At 48.2% G+C, this 9,190-nt stretch overlaps 1 protein-coding gene across 1 annotated transcript in view; it reads left to right on the top strand.

The window, feature by feature from the left end:
* Positions 1–1,429: 1,429 nt before the first annotated feature.
* The window catches only part of LOC105568912 (zinc finger protein jing homolog), an 84,840-nt gene continuing 77,079 nt past the window's right edge, over positions 1,430–9,190 (top strand). Inside the window, exon 1 of the mRNA XM_012024984.1 lies at positions 1,430–1,482. The gene's annotated coding sequence lies outside the window, so the exon portion shown is untranslated. The remainder of the gene's footprint in view (positions 1,483–9,190) is intronic.

The raw sequence follows: 9,190 nt of genomic DNA on the forward strand, positions 1-9,190 counted from the left end.
TTTCCTAAAATCGCTGGCTCCACCGACCAATTCTTTTTCCCGTCAACGACAAACGATTCGTACCGCCTCCCTCCGCCCCGCGGGGCTTGATGGAAAAAAAATTCGGCCTTCTTCGCGATGGATACGCGCGATGGATGGATAGATAGACGCCCGTTGTTGGCGATAGCCGGCACAGCAACGATGCACGTAGGTATATGCATCGGTCGCGTTGTTGGATCAATACGCGCCTAAGCCGCCGTGCTTACTGCTGCGTATTTGACCCTCCATCTGTGCAGCAACAAGTTCTTCGGGCTTATAACGGGTGTCCCGCCGTGGTCTCACCCTTGCGACGATGAAACGAGATCGCACCCCTCCGGCTCCCCCAATTAAGGTTCGTTCTGCTCGCGACGAGCGGGCACCCCTCGCGCGATACGAGACGAGAGCATCTCCACTCTCTTGTCTCCATCTAATTAAAACGATCGCGCATTAATTGCAATTAAGGGCAACTTAGCGCCAGCCGGAAGCGCCGGCGGACTACATGTGTGCCGTGCGTGTTCGCACCGCCCTGCTATTAACTGCAATTGTGGCAAACGTGGAAGGAAGAGGAGAGGCTTTTGTAATTATAGCGTTGAATGCCATATCTTATGGTTTATCGCGCACTCGTGCTCATATTCTTCTTAACATTACCCACATTCGGACCTGTGCACGTGGGGGACTCGATATTTCTTTTGCCGAGCGAAAGATTAATTGTATCACGCAAATTTGTATCCCAGCTGCACTTCAGAAATCGCTATTGTCTCGATAAGAGAATGCAACGCGGTTACTTATTATCCTCGTTTACCGATTAACTATTAATTATATGTATATTGGCTAGACTGTCCACAGCCTAACGAGACGGATAACGCGAGTGTCGACGTTAACGGCGAGCGAAAAGGATCCTTCGTCGGCGACGCTGAGCGGGAAACCGCATTTCGCCTCGCCGGTCGTGTCGGGGGTCGAACTGTCCGTCTTTCATCCCGCGACGGATCTTCGACGTTTACGACGAAACGCGCTTTCGCGGTGTAGAAAAGCTTTTGCCTGGGTGGCAGCCACGTGGGTAGTGATTAATTGTGACAAGGCGCAAACACGCCATACACGTAACACACACGCCTCGCTCTCTTTCTCTCCTACCCTCGGCGCACCCGCATGCAAACGCGCGCGCGCGCGCGCACGCACACGCAGGCTCGGCGCAGACTATGGATTACGTGCAGCGTGCGTGCATGCGCGTGGGCGCGACTCTTGGTGTTCTCTCGTGGGATCTCGATTAGAGAATAATGCAGTCGCTCACGAGCGCTACCGCGTCGCGTATGCAATCTCGAGCGCGGACGTACGCGCGCGCGGCAGGGTCGATCTCCGGGGGCACGCGAGGGCAACGAGGCGGAAACGGGGGCAGAAATGGAAATCGCTGTCGATCCTCGAGGCAGCGGCCGCTCGCCGCCGCTCGGTTGCGTCGGCCGCAACCCGGTTAGTGCCTAATCTTGAACCGAATCTTTCTTTCGTTGCGTAGGTATGCGCAGGCGTAACTGCAATCTAGGAAGGAACGGGCGATATGATTAATGCCCTCACTCGGTTGCATAACCCGGAATGTCGATGCGATTCCGCTACGTAGATTCTATCGAAGTGTAAGAACGCGAGAACCACCTGTACTTATCCCCGCGATACGCGATAGCGTACGTTTTTTCGCGCCGTAACTCGATATATTGTTTCTCGCCTTTAATTATCGTCTCGAAACCCGCGCCGAAAGAACCGGCCGCGTAGCGTGGAATTATAATTGGAACCGCGGGAATATATATTTATATATGCTTTAAATTTCATTTGTGTGTCCGCGCATCGACATGTTAAACATACGTGTCGTTTCTAACGCACAAAGTATTAGTCTCCGCTTACTCCTAGTCGCTCAATATTGAATGTCAATGTTAATGTAAGATGAGACTTAGACGGCGGCATTTAGCGGCTAAACATTGCGGCGTGGAACACGACCGCTGTCATCGATACCGAGCTCGCAGCTACCGATCCCGTTGCGCAGTTGCGCGCTGCGGTTTCGTTAGTCGGTCATTTTGCAACGGCTCGCGGGACTGCCGGAGGAAAAGAGACGAAATATTCCGCGAGCGCTCTTCTCCCTCTCTCTGTCTCTCTTTCGAGAGGTCGTGTGTGGAACGGCTCTCGCCTCCAGATCCTTATCTCGCCTCGAACGTCACGATTAATGTGTCTTACACGTGCGCGTATACGGGATCTGTACGTGCGTATTATCGCGTTACCCCCAGCCTGCAACCTAGGCCTAGGCCCGCGCGCCTAGGTCCGCGCTTGCATTTTGCAAGACGCTTGTTTTCGCAACCGACTCTCTTTCACGGACGTCGTCCAGCTCGCTTCTAGCTCGTTCGCCTACTTCTCCACGTGCATATACATACGCATGGGCGCCGACAGCATTTTTCCACCGAAGATACGTTCCGACGGAGATACTTTTTACGGATTTCACAACTCACCATTATCGGTTACGAAATTTTCTGGACGTGGGAAGGGGGGGGGGATTTTTTCACAGACCTGCTTTCAAGCAGAGATGCGTTTCTTCTTTAAAGTGCGTCGACAAACGCATTTAAGGTGAAAAAAAAATTCATTGATACCGAAACTCTTTTCCCGATATTATTGATAAGATAAATTTCTCTGATTGTCAATTAGATTAATTGCTGTAATTAGTGTGGTCTTGAGAATGCGTTATTGCGTTACCGTTGGGGCGCGATATTGAAATGTTGTTGCTCCGATTCAACGAGCTTGTTATTAAAGACCGCGTATGCAGCGATATCAACGAGCCTGCGCCATAAAGGCTCGTAGAAGACAACGCACTTTGTTTAAAGTTTATTGCTGCCACCGAAGATTAAATGGGCGCGAGTCGTAGTCCGTCGCGACGCCCATGCGATGTATCACCGCTCTCAACACGGGAATGACCCAGTATAGCGTACTACGCCGCGCGAGAATTGCCCCAGCGATTTCACTCTCTAGGAATGAGATGAACACACTTCGCGATCGAGGGAATTGAACTTTCACCGTTACCGCAGAAATGTTTACGCGACGGACGCGCGGATTATGCATCGCCCCGCGTATACCCACCCGCCCACGCGTCCCGTTACTCCACCCGTGATTAATAAGGTGGAAACGTAATTTTAACTTGAACCTGCGCCGACGCCAGAAATAGACAAAGGAGATTCTCTCAGTGGGCGTTTGGGCTACAATAGACGCGGCAAGCTGCAAGTCGTAAGAAAGCGGCCAGTGACAGTCAATTATTCTAAGACACGAAGACAATACTTTTATTCTGTTATTGCGACAATTATTATTACCACGTGCCTTAGTGGTCGAATTGGTAAGACGCCCGCCTAGAGTGCAGGGAAAGTCTAGGCTCAAACCCTGGCTGAGGTAATATTTTTCGCGAGAAATTTTCTGTATTATTAAAAATGCCAGATATGGCCAAGAAAATACTGACGTTAATTACTGCTGGCGACATTGAAGAATATTCTTATTAGTTGATTACACACCATTGACCTAAAACATGGTGTCCCCACGTAATTGGGGAAGTATCGACAGTTTTGTGTACGGCCGACAATTCTAATCGGCGCGCAGTTTAAAGTCGAAAAATAGACGCGAAGACAACATATTTGTACTGTCATTGCGACAATTATTACCACATGCCTCAGTGGTCGAATTGGTAAGACGCCCGCCTAGAGTGCAGGGAAAGTCCAGGCTCGAACCCTGGCTGAGGTAATATTTTTCGCAACAAATTTTTTGTATTATTAAAAATGCCAGGTATGGTCAAGAAAATACTGACGTTGGCAATTATTCTTCTCATATTCGACCGTGATTGGTCGATTTCTTGCGACTTGCGACCTGCTGCGTCTATTTTCGATCCGGCCTTAACGCTCAATATGGTTGTCCCGCGACTGCGCGTCGCGGAATTTTTATTTGGTTTAAAGCAGGATTGGGAAAGTTACTTTATAAAAGTATTTAGTTACAGTTTTTTTTTGCTGAAAATGTAACTACAATAGTTATAGTTACAAGTTATCAATTCTGAAAAGTAACGCGTTACAGTTACTCAAAAAGTAACGAGTCGTTACTTTGCAGTTACTTTCTTGCAATGAAAATAAAAATACCAAATCTGCAAGTGAATTGTAAAGCGTCGATAAAGGCGTTTATGTGCAAATGCAAAATGCAATCTTGTGCAGGTTAAAAAAATATATAAAGTAACTGAGTTAAGTTAGAGTTACCCAAAAAAGTAACTGTAACTTCCCAACTCCGGTTTCAAGTAACATAATCCTTTTGTATGAGAGAAACTTGAATTCCCGGTATTAACAAACGTCGGGTACATCGATTGTCGTGTGTACTTTAGCGGCGCGCTTCGAGGATCGCTCGATCATCGGTGCACTTGGGACTCGCGTCCGATACGCGAGCGGCGAATCGGCATTGCGCGGCCGTTGCGTAACAATCGGAAATGGGAGCAGACGCGGCGTAAATGCAACGCGCGCGCCACGCTGACAGGAAAAATGTGGGTGAGCGCTTTGCAGGCCGCTGCTAACTAGACAAAGGGATCCGGCCTCTCGCTTCGGGAATGTCGGCCGCGGCTGAAATCTCCGATCCAATTAACTGTATCCCCCCCCCCCCGCCGTTCCCCCCTGCTTCCTTCTGCGCCGTCTTCTCTGCTTCTCGACGGTGCGCCCCAGGCTCATTGCGCTGGCCGTGATGCGCATCAAATACGCGGAATATACGCGAGATAGGAACTTTATCCCTCTCGCTTGTCCCTAAAGTAGCCCTGAACTGTGCCTGGTAGTTTTTTCTCTCTCGCGCGTGCATCGTGCAATACAACGTTCGATCTTCGTCTTTTGTTTCACGTAAGTGAATCTCGCGAGGTGGGCATTGTACGAGTGTTATCACGCGAATCGATATTTAGCGCACACTTCGTCATTTCCTACGTTTCGAAATGGTTTTTTGTGTAGCATTGAAATTTTTTCGAGTGCAATTGACAATCATCACCTTGCACGAAATTTCACGCCTAACGTTATTGCAAATTTCTTCGATCACGCTCTCGTATATCGAGCTCTGAGAATCGCGGGAGACATTCGGAGCAGAGATATCCCTCGCAGAATAATCCGATATCATTTCTCCATTTTTCCGCTCGTCTTGCCCAGCTCTCTCTCTCGCGCTCTCGCTTTTTTCCCCTCCCTCGTTCTCCCGCTTCCTGTCGATGCGAGGTCGGAAGCGTCCCGATAATCCAAACCGAAGCGCTTATAGATGGAGACTGCGGACGTTCTCGAGGAGGGAGGTTGATCCTCGCTCTCGCGAACCGGGATCGGCAGGACGAAGAGGCGAAAGGACTCGCAGAAATGGTGGGAGGACCGGGAGGGATGCAGGACGGGGAATGATGGGGGATCCCTAACACCGCTATTTATTTTCCGAGAGCCTCCGCGTCTCTCCGCCCGGCCCAGCCCTCTACGCTCGATTTCGCGGTCAGAATTTGCGGAATGCCCGTGGCTGGAACCCGTCCATCCGGTTTTTTAATTGCAAAAAGGATCCGCCAGGACCGGGGGCAGGGGGGGTAGGGGGCAGCGGATCGCCGCCGCGCAAACCCGCTCTCGGGACCTCACGTCCGCCGACAGGACTCGACTCCTCCGAACGCGCGGGAGAGACGAGTCCTCCGAAAGCCGCACGAGCGACGTGTTTCGCACGAGAATCCTTCGCGGTTGCGAAGTCGCGTCGACGTAGACTTTTATGAATCGTAAAGCGCATCTTCCTCTTACATGCGCCTTTCGGCGTTTCGTTTTAACCCCATTTTTTTCAGCCATCTAATCGAACGTTTAACGTTTAAACCGAGGTTTAAACTCTATCGATATCATGCGCATGAAACGTGTAAATTATTTTTACCGTTAATTAACGTATTATGCCGGGATTGAAATATTATTAATGTTTATATTGGTTTGGAAGTAAACTTCCCCGAGGAGATCATTCGTATAATACATTTTTTTATCAGGGGTTAACGAGATGATAATTTATAAATCTAATTGAGATATCCGGAGAAACGCGTCTTCGAGGTTTGCCGCGAAAATCGTAATTCAGTCTCGATGTCGGGATGGCCCGTTATTCCGCGGACGTGGGTAACAATTAGTATTAACAAGTAATAATTATTCTCGCGAAAGTGTTATTACCGTCACGGCGTTGTGCGCGTGGGCGAGATAACGTGATAATACCAAGGCTAAAATAGCCAAGATAAAGAAAATTATCTTCCGCGCGTGTGCGAGAGAGAGAGAGGGCACGTGCATATAACGTGTATCGGAGGCGATGTATTTGTTTCAATTTTATCTCCTTTTCTCTCTCTTCTCTCTCTCTCTCTCTCTCGTCTTCCATCTCTTCCGATTCTTTCGCACGGAATATTATCGACGCACAGTTTTGCACTTTCCTGCAATCATTTTTGTTTTCGGGACAGATTTATACGCGTTATTAGTATCGCGTGTCCGAAGGAATTTTGTCACAGAGTATAATAAATCTCCGGCGTCCCTCTCCGCCTCCCTGTTTTCGTTCTCCTTTCCTATTTCCTTCCCCCTTTTCCTCGCCTCGCTATCTCTCTTTGCCAGCCTCATTCCTTACTTTATATCTTTCTCGGAGCGGTATACTTGGGCGGTTCAAGTGTTGCGGTTCGGTAACTCATGGCGACGGTTCATATACCAAAAGGATATCACCAGTGGATCGCACCGGATCAGGTTCCCCGACACTACCACTCTTACGCTCCCTAAAACTGGTTTCGTCATTTAGGCCCGCCCCTTTCGCGAGTCCTTTTGCCTTCATCCGGCCGTTTCCTTCGGCGATCCGAGACCGGCATCAGGAAGGATACTTTAAATACCCTACCAAAGGCAAGAGTTGTTCCCCAAACTGTTCTGCTCTTAAACCGTCATTTCACGGTGCAATATATCATTCGTAATGATTGCGCCAAGAGTTACTAAAATTTGTGGCTTTGCGCGCTGCATTAATTATCGACTCCATAACGCATGATCTTACTGTTAAAACGGCTCTCGTTTCGCTAATTAAGTATACGTGTCGATACGATGTGTTATAAATTAGGTGCAGCCGTTTAGCTATTTCTTTTTTACGCCGATAAATACAACTCGAGACAGTCTGGCTTGAGATAATTTGACAGAGGTGTTGAGATCTTTTTGCCTACTCGCGATATATACCTATATTTCAATCTTGCCTTTCGTACTCTCGTATATGCTAAGTATTTTGGTTTATCTGTCCTCGATCTTCTACCAAGAGGTTATAGAATACTTATCTCAACATTTTCACGCACGACCCAACATTTGCTCTATCTATATAATAGAAAAATACCAGCTGCAGTTATTACAAGAGAGAAAGAAGCAAATTCGTAGCTTCGCACGGCTTTAAGAGATCTCGCTTTGTAAGACGCAGATAATTATGACAGGCATGAAATACGAGCAGTTTTAAGAGGAAAGGTGGGAGGGATTGGCGTAAGCGGTGCATCTCGTTCTTGGGTGATTGAACTTCGCTTTTCGATTTGGACAAACAAGCCGCGCGCGTGTGCGTGTCTTGTATCGAGGGCTTCGTACGTTCGCGGTATTGGTACACGCTCGTCGTTGGAGCTGGCTCTTTTTTTTTTCGCGCATCGGCCGATGGGTGCCAGCGCGCGCGCGGTCGTAGCCCTTGACAAATTCGTTATCAACGGCACACGTCGTAAAACACCCAGCACTCTCGCTTTTTTTTTCTCTTTCACGCCGCGCCGTGACCTCGGCGTTCCGTGAGGTAGTCCTCCTTTCGGCGCACAACACAAGTGCCCCTTATCGCATGCACTTATCTCAATTCGTGCCTGTGGCTCGTCAGGTCTAAATTATCGTTACGCGTATACGCGTACCACGTCCATGTCTGCGTGCGCGTGCGTTTATGCTACGCGTTTTTTTCCCCCCTCCGCTCGCGTACGTGCCCGCGTACGTCGGGGTTTTCGTGAAGCACCACTTGGTTTCATTTTACAAGTGTATTCATCGTTTTGTCATCGAGAATTTGTACTTTCTCGCCGTCGAAGAAACACGGATCGGGAGAGTAGGAAATTCGCAAGGATCGTTCGGTCATACGTCGGTCCATTTTTTTCCTATTTGAATTGTCGAGTTAATACACTGTATTACAGGGAGTTTCGAAACTGCCACGTTGTGTCGACTGATTGTTTTATCCTCGTAAACTTTGCGGTCGAGTAATGTCTCTCGCGACGGCAATTCTTCGTCTTTAAGTTACGCATAAATTGCCGTCTCTTATTAATTACTCGGTTACCACGTTAAATTCAGTAAACGGGTCAAGTAGATGATATATATGATTATTTCAAATGATACACTCGGGTGCAACCGCAATCTACCGTTTCCGAATCTACCTTGTCACTTTGACAAGAGGAAGAAGACACCTGTCGTCCGCGAGTAATTGGGCGTGAGTATTCTAAACATTATTTTCGCAACGTGCACTCGTGATATCCGCTTTTTCGACCGCAAGCCCTACGGCAACCTGTCGGTTCTTTTACGAACTATAATCCTCTGTTGACCGTGCCAGTTGGCCGACCTCCACAAAAGCGCAGCATCCGGCGAAAGATCCCCGAGAACAGGCGGCGAATGAACGCGAGTTTACTGGCCGGTTACTCATCGAAAGTGTAAAACGCGGAAGAAAGTGTCCCGTTTTTTTCGAAATCGCGTTTCGACTCTACGTCTCCCCTGGCTGCTTCGGTTCGCCGTATCGATTGTAATTCTTTTGTAACCAGGATCGCGTTAAACATTTCCCGCCTCTCGCTGCCTTGCTCTCTCCCTTTTATCTCAGAACGCGTTTCCGCAGGAATTTAATAAACCGCGTGCCGCCGAGGAGCGTGATCTTGCGAATTTCATTGAGCGCGAATCTTAATATTATTATTATTATTATTTCTGCAACGAGAATTTGCAAATGTTTGTTGTATTATGTAAAATAATGTCTTCTGGTTGACGTTACATCTCTATTCTAAAATAGAACTGAAATCGATGCTTCAATGAGCCTAAGGAACAAACTAAAGAATATAGTTAATTACAGAGAAATATTCATCGTTGTTTATACGTACGCGGCCGGGAGAGCGTTTACCAAGTTTACATATGTTATTGCGAACAATATTAGGGGAACC

This window comes from Vollenhovia emeryi, unplaced genomic scaffold (genome assembly GCF_000949405.1).
Source record: "Vollenhovia emeryi isolate VEMERY1.0 unplaced genomic scaffold, V.emery_V1.0 DF939127.1, whole genome shotgun sequence".
NCBI classification, from domain to species: Eukaryota; Metazoa; Arthropoda; class Insecta; order Hymenoptera; family Formicidae; genus Vollenhovia; species Vollenhovia emeryi.